Raw genomic sequence first — 10,083 nt, forward strand, 5'->3', positions numbered from 1 at the left:
ATTGTGAATTAAATATTGATCCTGGTATTTCATTGTTGAATTGCAGACATTCAATTGCCCGTGGATTATTCTGCCATTGAATCGTAGCAGCTAGAGATGGAAAAGCTGTACAATTATCCCATTCATCTCCTTGCCAATAGAAGAGTGTTCTCCACAGTACGTTCTCGTAGTGGTTGAAGTTGATCACTTAATTCCAATTACTGACAGTCTACTAATTGCTTAGGCTGTATTCCAATTTTTGTCAGCCCTCCCATCGTGTTAACTCCTTATCTAGAGGTCTGCCCTGCCTTCTGGAGGGAGATCATATGAGTGGTTTTGAACAGGAACTTTTAAAATAAGCCAGTTTCCCCATTATTTTTTTCTGTTCACCTTTGTTTCTGATTGCATGTTTCTTGATCCACCTGCACTTTTTAAAATAAACAGGCAAACTAAAATGCCTCCAGATGAGTAATTGAAGGAGAGCAGACATGCGTCAGCATTCCTCAGCCATGATTATTTTCCTTCCAATGTGCAACGGTTATTAGCCTCCAGTGGATGGCTTTCTGATTTTTTATAGTTCTAAATAAAGATAAAATATATCTGTCAAAATCTCTAGCATCAGATTCACATATTCCTCCTCTCCCACCCCCCACCCCTCCCCATTAAAGAATTATCCTCTAGCAATCCTTAGTTCCAGAAATTAGTCTTGATGAAAAGGAAATGTTAACTTTCTCTGTAAGTCACTGGTAAACTCACACCTCAGCCCCTTCACCATCTTCTCTCCCGTTAAAACGGCCCTGTTTACCCCAGGCCATTTTGCTGTCAGGGAAAAATTAGCTGTGCACTGGCAAACATCAGAGGGCAATGGGCAGTTTTCTGACTGCCTGAATTCCTTTAAATCATTTATTTATTCACTCATACATTTTTTTTTTTCTGGCCAGCAAATGTGTGTGAGTGAGGGTTTCTTGATGGGACTGGGCAGCCAGAAAGGTACCAGATGGAAAGGCTGGCAGAGACAGGGGTCAGGGGAGAATGAGGATGAGTCTGTGAAGTTTATTTTAAAAAGAAAGTGATAGTGATGGAGCTGAGGGGTGAAGGCTGGTGTGGGTCTGGGGAGAAGATGAAATGCTTGAAGGTGGATAAAACAACTTTTCTGTGTGTGCACTGCAGAAGCAAGTAGCGAAAGGCAGCTAGGGCGATAGTAGCAGACTGGAAGGTTACTCAGCATCCCTGAGCAATTCTGGGCTGTGCCTGGCACCATGGGGGGACGTCGGGCACTAAGGGGCTGGCAGGCTGTCTGTGCCCACAGACCTCAACCATCCCTGGAGGTGATGTGAGTATAAAAAGAAAGCTTTGCAGCTCAGAGTAGCATTGGGAAGTCTCCAAAGAGACTGTGGTAAAGAGGCTTATTTTTGACAGGCAGGGGCATGGCACTCCCAGATGTAGTGACATCAGATAAATGACTGTCATTTTCAACCTCATCTCCGGCACAGAGTTTTGTGAAGGAAGATTTCCAGGCACAAAGGGAGGAATTTGACTGTTGCTGAAGTTTGCAGCCAGAAAGAAGTCAGGCAGTAAAAGAAAGTCCACTTTTTAAAGAATTTTACAGAAGGCTGACACCCTTGTGAAAGCAAATCTATTAGACCTCTAGGCACATAAAGTTACAGAATTCTGCTCAGTCATGAGATGACACAGAGATTTGTCAAGCTTTCAGCTTGAGAGCTTATAAAATAGCTAAAGTCTTGGCTTCAGTTTTGCTTTGAACATCCCAATTGAGTGCTGAACGAAAGAATAGCTGGGGAGCAAGCAGGCTGAAAATGAGCCTGTGCAGCAGAGCTCCCACTTCGAAGGTATGTGGCCTTTCACCACCATGGAGCTTTATCATCTGAGGCTCACCAAGTTTTTAACCTGATAAAATGAACTAGACAAGGGAAAGGAAAATGTGCAAAGGGAAAACGTTACACCTGTCTGCACTTTAAGCTGAGCCTTGAGTTCAGGTTACAGAGTGAAGTAAGGTTCACAGGAGTTATTTTGATATTGCAGTAACTATGGTCAAGGCCGTGGTTGCGTTTATGACTGGCAGTGTAGAATAACCTACAGGAAACATTATCTGTCCTGGAGAATGCACAGTCTGGGACAGGGATGTTGTATGTTAGCTCAGTGTAATATCTCCCATGATAGTTGCTTATGAAAGAAATTTATTGCCAGTTACTGTAGTTACGCTAACCTCCAAAACAATTGCCACCGTCACCTCCGAACAGTAGTTTGTGGATTTTTAATCTTCTCTTTGATAGTTCATATGGCCATTCTCTCAAAATGTAAATTATGTCTCCATTAGAGATGGCTATCTAAAGCAAGAAATAATCCTGCTTCTTTCTGCTTACCTTAGGCTGGTGTTTATTTTTTTTGACTGCTCTGAAACCTCTGTATATCCTGTATATTTCTGCCCCTTGCAATATGAGTCTGAACCAAAACGATTGTAAGACGATGCAGGTAGTGTGGGCCCCATGGGTCTCACATCTTAGGCAGTTATCTTTAGACATAAAATTTTTGTTTGAGTCATGCATAATTTTATACTTACAACTATGAGGTTCCATAATTGGGTACAGCTTATATTTAGAGGATTTTAAAAATCCACTTACTTCTGTTAATTTCCATGCCAATTCTGATGCTAAGATATTTGTCTTTAAACACATGAAAAAAAATACTACAAAGAAGGGATTGGACATCTTTCTGTGTTCTCACAGGACAAGGTTGAGTGGGCTGGGATTACAGGAAAGGAGATTCGGGTAAACCTCCTAAAAACATTTCAAAGGAGAACAATAACTGAGCACCAGGATAGTTGCCTGCAGAAGTGGTCAGGTCTGCACTGAAGGTGATTAAAAACTTACTGGATGCATGTTAAAAGCATGGTTGAAGTTGAGTGGATCTTGCATGTGGACTGAGCAGCGACGTGTCTGTTTTCAGTGATTCACAAAAGTCAGGGAAGAAAGACAGCAGATTTTACAGCAGTTACTGCTGTTCTGTATGGGTTTAACTCTTCTTGTCCAGGCTGGATTGTACGATTAAAGGTCTGTATGCCACAAAACCATGCTGTATTTGTGGCAGTGCACTAGCCTGGAAACACAACATAATTGCAAGGAAAGGTCAATGCCCTTATTCAGAGTTAAGTGGAAAGATCTATGATCCAAAGGGGATTAAGCTTTTGGTAAACAAAAATAGCCATATTTAGCAAAGCAGAAGAGAATAAATCAGTGGGCAAATGCCCTTCTGTTATTGTTTAAACTGTAATGCTCTTCTCTTTCAAGGTTGCTCTCCAGTTGAACCTTAAGCAGTTGTGAACAGAAATTTTAGGATCTCCTTCCTGAATAAATAACAGCTCAGGAAAGCAGGTGCAGATTTACAGGGTGGTGATGAATGACTGCAGAGATCTTGGCACTCCATTAACACTGGCGAGTATAGAGTGTCCTCCCAGACCATACAGTGTGGTTCACAACACTTTTCATCCAGTCTCCATGAAGTTTCTTTAAAAAGCAATTAACCACCATCCTGGATGGTGTGTTGTAATGGGCAGGTGGAGGGGATTATAGAGCTCTACTCTTGCAGCTTTTCTCCCAGTAGATGTTGCCATCAAGGCAGCTCTGGAAAGAGAAAGAGAGAAGGAGGTGATTTCTAGCTGTTTTGCCTTGCTGTGGTTGCCTACTCCACTATGAAATACTGAAGAGGTGGTTCTGGTGCTTTTGGTGCTTTTGCTAAGAACGCTTTGGGACAAACACTGATAATCACATATGGCTTATCTGGCTCGTGGGAAGACTTTCCAGCAGCCCAAATGTAGCAATGACATCCTGTGACCACCGACCTTTGAACTGCTCTGAGTGATCACTGGCTTTCAGTGTGTTATAGAACTGCTAAGCAATCCACATTGCATATGAAATTAATATGTGCAAATAAGAATGGAAAACCAAGCAAGCAAAAGTACGTTTTCAGATGCTTTATGGGTTTTTTTCCTCCAGCTTTGTACCTGAAGGAAAGTTTCCTGGAAAGTCAGGGTTGGACTGTCAGTTGAAGAAACCAGGGAAGCATGTCCATGTGTGTGTTTATTTTCAAAAGAGTCATCTTTCTTTTGGGTGTTGCTTCCCTTCCCTGCTGCATGTAGCTCTGACAGATTGATGTAGTGTGCCCAGGAAGAAAAGAAATGCTTGTCCAAAAATTATTTCCCATATCTTTGAGAGGAACAATCCATATTATTTTTTTCCCTTGATTCTTAGCACTGAAAGCTCTGCCTTTACCCTTTAATAGATGACTGTGTTTGATGAAGGTTTTTGAACCACCTAAATGGTCAGGTGTCAGAGATCTATAGGCAGCTGGTGTTTGTTTAGTAAATGATGTCCCTGTTATTGTAGTAAAAGACAGGCCTGAGCGGGCTATAAATATGTGCTGTTCCCATGCATCATACCTCTGTCCCAAGTTACATTTCAGACCTTTAGTTGTTTGCTCTCTGATTTCTTTCTTTTTCATTACATTTCTCCCTCCCTCTCTCCCACTAAGTTATTACACTGAAACAAGACCAAACCAAGTTATTCATGTAACAACACTTTCAGAAGGAAGCAGAATTTTCTATATGCAACAGTTGTGATTGCAGTCTTTATCGTTTTCATTTGCAAACCATCAAAGCTCCTGTGTTAACTTTGGTAATGACAAAGGTGACAATGGACAAGTGTTTAGTGGTTATCAGTACTGCAAAATGCTCCTATCTATCAGCATGAGAAATTGTGAAATGGAAATTGTGGACTTTAATCTATTTTCTGAAGTTGTTTTCATGTCTGCATTGTAGAAAGTTAGAAAGGGTACTGCTGCTTAGAGGGTGCATGGGATGTTGTGATCAGATGGGTGGCCAGAAGAGAACTTACAGTTTCTTGTGTGTCTTTTCTTGTTTTACTCCTATGATGGTTGTTTTTGTAGGTGTAGAGGAATTGCATGTAATTTACAGGATCAGTAGAGCCCCACCAAGATCCCAAAGCTCACCAGGTGTTTGAATATCTAAAGCTGTAAGGTCAGAGGAAAAAGTGTCTTTTGGGAGCTATTTTTGTAGAACTATATTTCCTATATAAAAGCTCGTGTTCTTCTGCATTTTGCATACACTGGTGTAATTGTAAAAATAGCTTGTCTTGTGGTGTCTTGACCATTAAGTTTCTGGTTCTGCTTGGGACTCTAGTATGTAGAAGTGGGAGTTTGATACAAGGCTTGGAAAATACACGAGTGAGACTTCTGCCATAAAATGGAGCTAACCTTTCCTTGTCTTGGTCACCGCATGGTCATTATTATCTCATGTCAGCTGGGTTGTCTTCTCTCTTTTGCCTTGCCCATAACCCTAAGCTGCTGCTCTGCTCAGCTGGGCATGTTAGGGTGGTGTAATTGAGAATAGAAAGTGCTCTGAACACACCTGACATACAGGTGGCACTGGGTCATACCTTGGAGACAAATCCATCCCAAATTTGAAAATATCTGAGTCCAGAGAGAGTGTATTTGAAAGATGAAAGGAAAATGTAAATGCTTTGACTTTGGAGAGATTCTTAGGCTCATCAGACTCTGAGCCCAAGCTTTCCAGGTAAGAGCAATCTCTGTCCTTAACTCTTTATGCAGTAAATCTGAACATCTAATAGCCCAGGAACACAGAGCCTTGAACTGTCCTCCAGTTAACAACTCAAAGTCAGCAGACCTAAGAGAGGGAATTATGTCTCCCATAGCATCTGGGCACACCCTGTGGCCAGGGTTGCATTTGACCATGATTTAACAAATGCACTTATGATTTAAAAATCTCCTTCAGATTCAGAATTATATCTTTATCTATATTATATTGCTGGAGAAAATCCTCCCCTGCTAGACAGAGAGTTAAGTTTACAGTCCTCACCAAAAGGTCATGAGGGCAAGAAAAGGTGACATTGCAGGTTTTATGATACTTTTCTGAAAGAACATGGTCATTTGTTCAGTATGCAGGAGAAGCATGACCTCCTTGTAATATTATTTTTTCTCTTCAAGCATATCTGGCAGAATTAGAACTGCAATAAAACTGTCCTGATAATGATGCAAATGCGTGAAATTGTAGTTCTCCTTCAACATCATTTTGCTCTTAATTTGTTTCTTTTTGGCTGTCATGCTGCTGATTTTAAACTCCCTCTTCCCCTGAAAAAAAAACATTTTATTGGAGAAAAAAAAAGATATTTTCTCACTTTTTCCTGGCTTAACTTTCCATTCTCCTCATTGATACTCTAAAGACAAATATTTGAAGGAACCAAGTAATTGTAATCTTCAGGGTACGAATTGTTCATTTTCCACTAAATATGAAACCCATCATGCTGAACTGTGAATACAGCAGGATACACTTAGCAGGTGTATGAAAATGAAAATAAAAAGACACTGATTGAAAGGAGAATAAAAAAAAAAATCATGAAAGTGACAGTTCCTCAACTCACTCAAAATACACAAAACAGTTTTAACTGCTTTCATAACAGATACCATGCAAGGAGACCCAATTAATTTTATCTTCGTGCTGTTATACAATCTGTGTAATTCTTTTGGTCACCAAAATGTCTGAGGTACATTATATTATTAATACAGACTTCACTCCTTGGAAAAAGAAATCACATTTCATCTCTTTTTCTCTTTATCTATGGATTGATCTGTCTGTGAAGAACTCCAAATCTTAGCAGGAAAAAAAGTGTAAGTAATAACAACCTGATAAATTCTGGAAGAAACCTTGAAAGCATGTTCACATCAGACAGAGATTGACATTTAAATAGAGGAGCACACACTGCGTGAACGTAATTGTGTTTAAAGGTATAATGTCTTCTGACTTGGTATACTGAGGAGATGAAGTGCTTTTGCAGGAGGTCACAGTAGCCTTACAATTCACATGAGGGTAATGGAGGGAACACTAACAATAGCAAATGAAGGCCTAATTCCTGGTGTAGTTACAGGGAGCCGAATCTGTTTCTACAGTTCCTTCAGCCAGACTCACTTCTGGTTTCTGCTGCTGGAAACCAGCAACAGTTTTGTGTATCAGCAAAGAAGGGGATTTATTTGTCCAAGGATCTCAAAGGGAAGTGCTCATTCAGTTGAGCAGCAGGCAGTGGCAGAAATTTCATGAAACTTCTGAGCAGGAGCACAGGATGGGAAGGTCACGTTGCCCTCCAGTTTTAGGAATAGGTACCTTGTTTCCTTTGCAAGACTAGAGCCAGGTATGTCCTTGCATTTTCATTACTGACCTTCACTTCAGCCTGTAGTGAACATTACAGGTTGCTCAGTATGCCAGAGCCAAAGGTATTGGTCTACAAGGATGTTGAAGAGGGAAAATGACACAATGTGCTGGAATTTGGTTATGGCAACAGATTACAATCGATAAGATAGCAAGTGCTCAGTGATTTGTTCTCCAGAAACATCGGACAGGGAGGATGGATGGGTAGATTGATTTCATAATTAAACATGAAACTGTTTTATTTTCTGATTTCATTGTCAACTCAGATACCAGCCCCAGTTTGATGAATAGTTTTCTCTGGTTTACAAGGATTTCAGAAAGCTTTGGTGGAGATTCAGGTCATCTTGGGCTGAATTCAGTTGTATACAGGGGTCTGGGTAAATCTGGGTTAGTGTATGATTTCCTGCATCTAGTACAGAGAAATCAGCAAATTGCATGCAGTTCTTCTGCCTATGGGCTAATGCAGAGAAGATCCACAGCCAAATACAGCCAAATTTGCAGGGGACTCCAAATGCTGACTTTGGTATGTGGGCCTATGTTACTCTTTAATGCCCAAAGACTCAGCATTTCACGGTTTATATTTGTTGTCTCATCTGAATATAAGTCACAGTGTAAAAATTGTTTATCTCCTGCAAAGTGAAAGCATGAAAATTAGTCATGTAATATTGACTGAACTGAGCCTGCTGAATCGAGAGACCAAGCTGTGATCAGCTCACCTTTGGGAGAGAGTCCGTAGGGCACCTGTGGCCACTTGGCATGCAGTAGGTAGGAGAACCAGCTGGATCTGCACTTGGAGGGGGAAAAGGTAAATGGCTATAGAAGAGGGGAAGGCACCACAGCTTGCACTGGCTACAGATTTCTATGGCTCCTTTATACTCAGATGAGAAGCAGGAGGGAGCCGAGACCTGATCTGGAGCACTGCTTATTTTACAGTTTGCTGGCCAGATAACCCCGCTGCTCCCTGCCCCTTTCTCCCAGCAGATCACAGGACTACAGGCTAGCCTGCTCTGTGGACTTGATTTTGAAGATTGCAGCATCTTCTCCATTCTGGCCTGATGTCAACTATATAATAAGTGTGTATTTGTTACAATGTGGGTGGGAAGCCTGTAGGAATATAGAACAGAGAGCCTATCCTGTATTACAGGCTTGCTTTTTTTTTTTTTTCTCCATTCAACAAATGCTCATTTATCAAGCTGCTGAGAGGAGAGAAACCCAGCTATTTCTGCCTGTGTGCCTGCTTGGATTTAAAAAACACCTTTAAAGGTATAAACAGACTTGAAATCCCAAAGGATTTAAAGGCAGACATGAAGCATATGCATGTTTTCAGAAAGATAAGTAGTTAGCTCCATCCTTATTGTGTTTTTACTGATTCTAGAAAACATCTGAAAGTAGGGATTTTAAAATGCTTCCTGTATTCCTCTCTTTGCATTCATCTTTGCATGGTCTGCACATTTCAGGTGGGCTTATTTTGAAACACTGGATTTGAATAGTACTTCTCCGTTTCCTTATTTTAAGTCATTTTCCTGGCAGGGATTGTACTTAACGTTAATGACTACACTAATAGGCAGAATGGATGTCATTGGCCTCATTCTTTTCTCTTTACCAGTCAAAGGGTAACTGTGAAGTTAAAGTAATTATGTTGGTCTGAAGTCAGCATCAGAGTTAATGCTAAAATTTAACATCAATGCTAAAAATTATCCTTTATGGGTTTCTTTTAATACATGCAATGTTCTTAGTTTTTTGCATACAATACATATGCACACAACTACTGGAAAAATCGTACCTTTTTGTGTCCTCTAGTGACCTTATTTATGATATAACTATAGAAGAAAAGGCTAGGTTAGTTCCTCTTTGAGGCTATGACTTTGATCATATGATATTGAATTGTACCTTACTTCTATTTTACAGGTTCTAACGAGAACAAAAGTCAGGAAAATTCAGAGCAGCAGGGAGGGTCTTTCTATTCAGAGGTAGATTACTTTATCTTTAACCCTCTTCCCTTCCTTGCGCCTGATGCAATATGCACACACGCATCCATGTGTACACAACTACTTGTACAGTTTAAGTTTCTCTTGCCCTCCCTCTGAGCCAGAAGCATAAATCTTGTTTCTCTGATAAAGGCATTTAAACCACCAAGTTATGAAAATATTATCTGTATTTCTGTGTTGGGTATGTCACTGGCAGTGGGAAGCATTTATCTTCCCTGTCACTTAGTTTCCTTGCTGAATTCTCTAGGGACAGCAACATTTGGTTTTCTTGAAATTTTCAATAAAGGACAGGCAAATAATGTCTTTCTTTACTAGGTTTCCCCCAGCTTAGCTCTGCCTCTACCAAGGGTGTCTTGCAGGGACAATTAACACCGCGCTGTTGCCTGAGTTTCGGTGGACGTTGTTATTGCAGCATTTGTCCCCTTCCTTGCAAATCACATTATTCCTGTGGCCGTGGACCATTAGTGAGCCCAGGGGAGCCAGGAGGGGATCACGACCGGCTGCTTGCCCTCAGGCGGAGGCAGCCCCAAGAGTGGCCAAGCAGAAGGTGGCTCATGAGGAGCCCATTTGGGTGCTTTCCTGTACCTCTGAGCTGCCAGCTACTTAGTGCTCAGTTTACCTGGTGCCCCCTTCCCTTCCTGGGGCTTATTTCTGTCTTAGTTTTGCAGTGCTGCACTCACTGCCCTCCCTACACCTCCTTCCACCACAGAGCCAGCCTTTTTTGTGTGCTTCTCTCTCTGCCCAAGCATTTGGCAACAGGCAGTTGCTTAAATATCAGCAACGCTAGCATACCATGCCATTTCACTGAAATATCACTGTTTTCTTTGCCTTTTTTGCCTGCTATCTGGTTTAGTTTCAGGC

General features: G+C 41.1%; 1 protein-coding gene across 2 annotated transcripts in view; it reads left to right on the top strand.

Annotated features, from left to right (window-relative positions):
- The window catches only part of UNC5C (unc-5 netrin receptor C), a 266,667-nt gene that overhangs the window by 108,498 nt on the left and 148,086 nt on the right, over window positions 1–10,083 (top strand). The gene's annotated exons all lie outside the window — the stretch shown is intronic.

Source organism: Falco punctatus (assembly GCF_963210335.1).
Source record: "Falco punctatus genome assembly, chromosome: 1".
NCBI classification, from domain to species: domain Eukaryota; kingdom Metazoa; phylum Chordata; class Aves; order Falconiformes; family Falconidae; genus Falco; species Falco punctatus.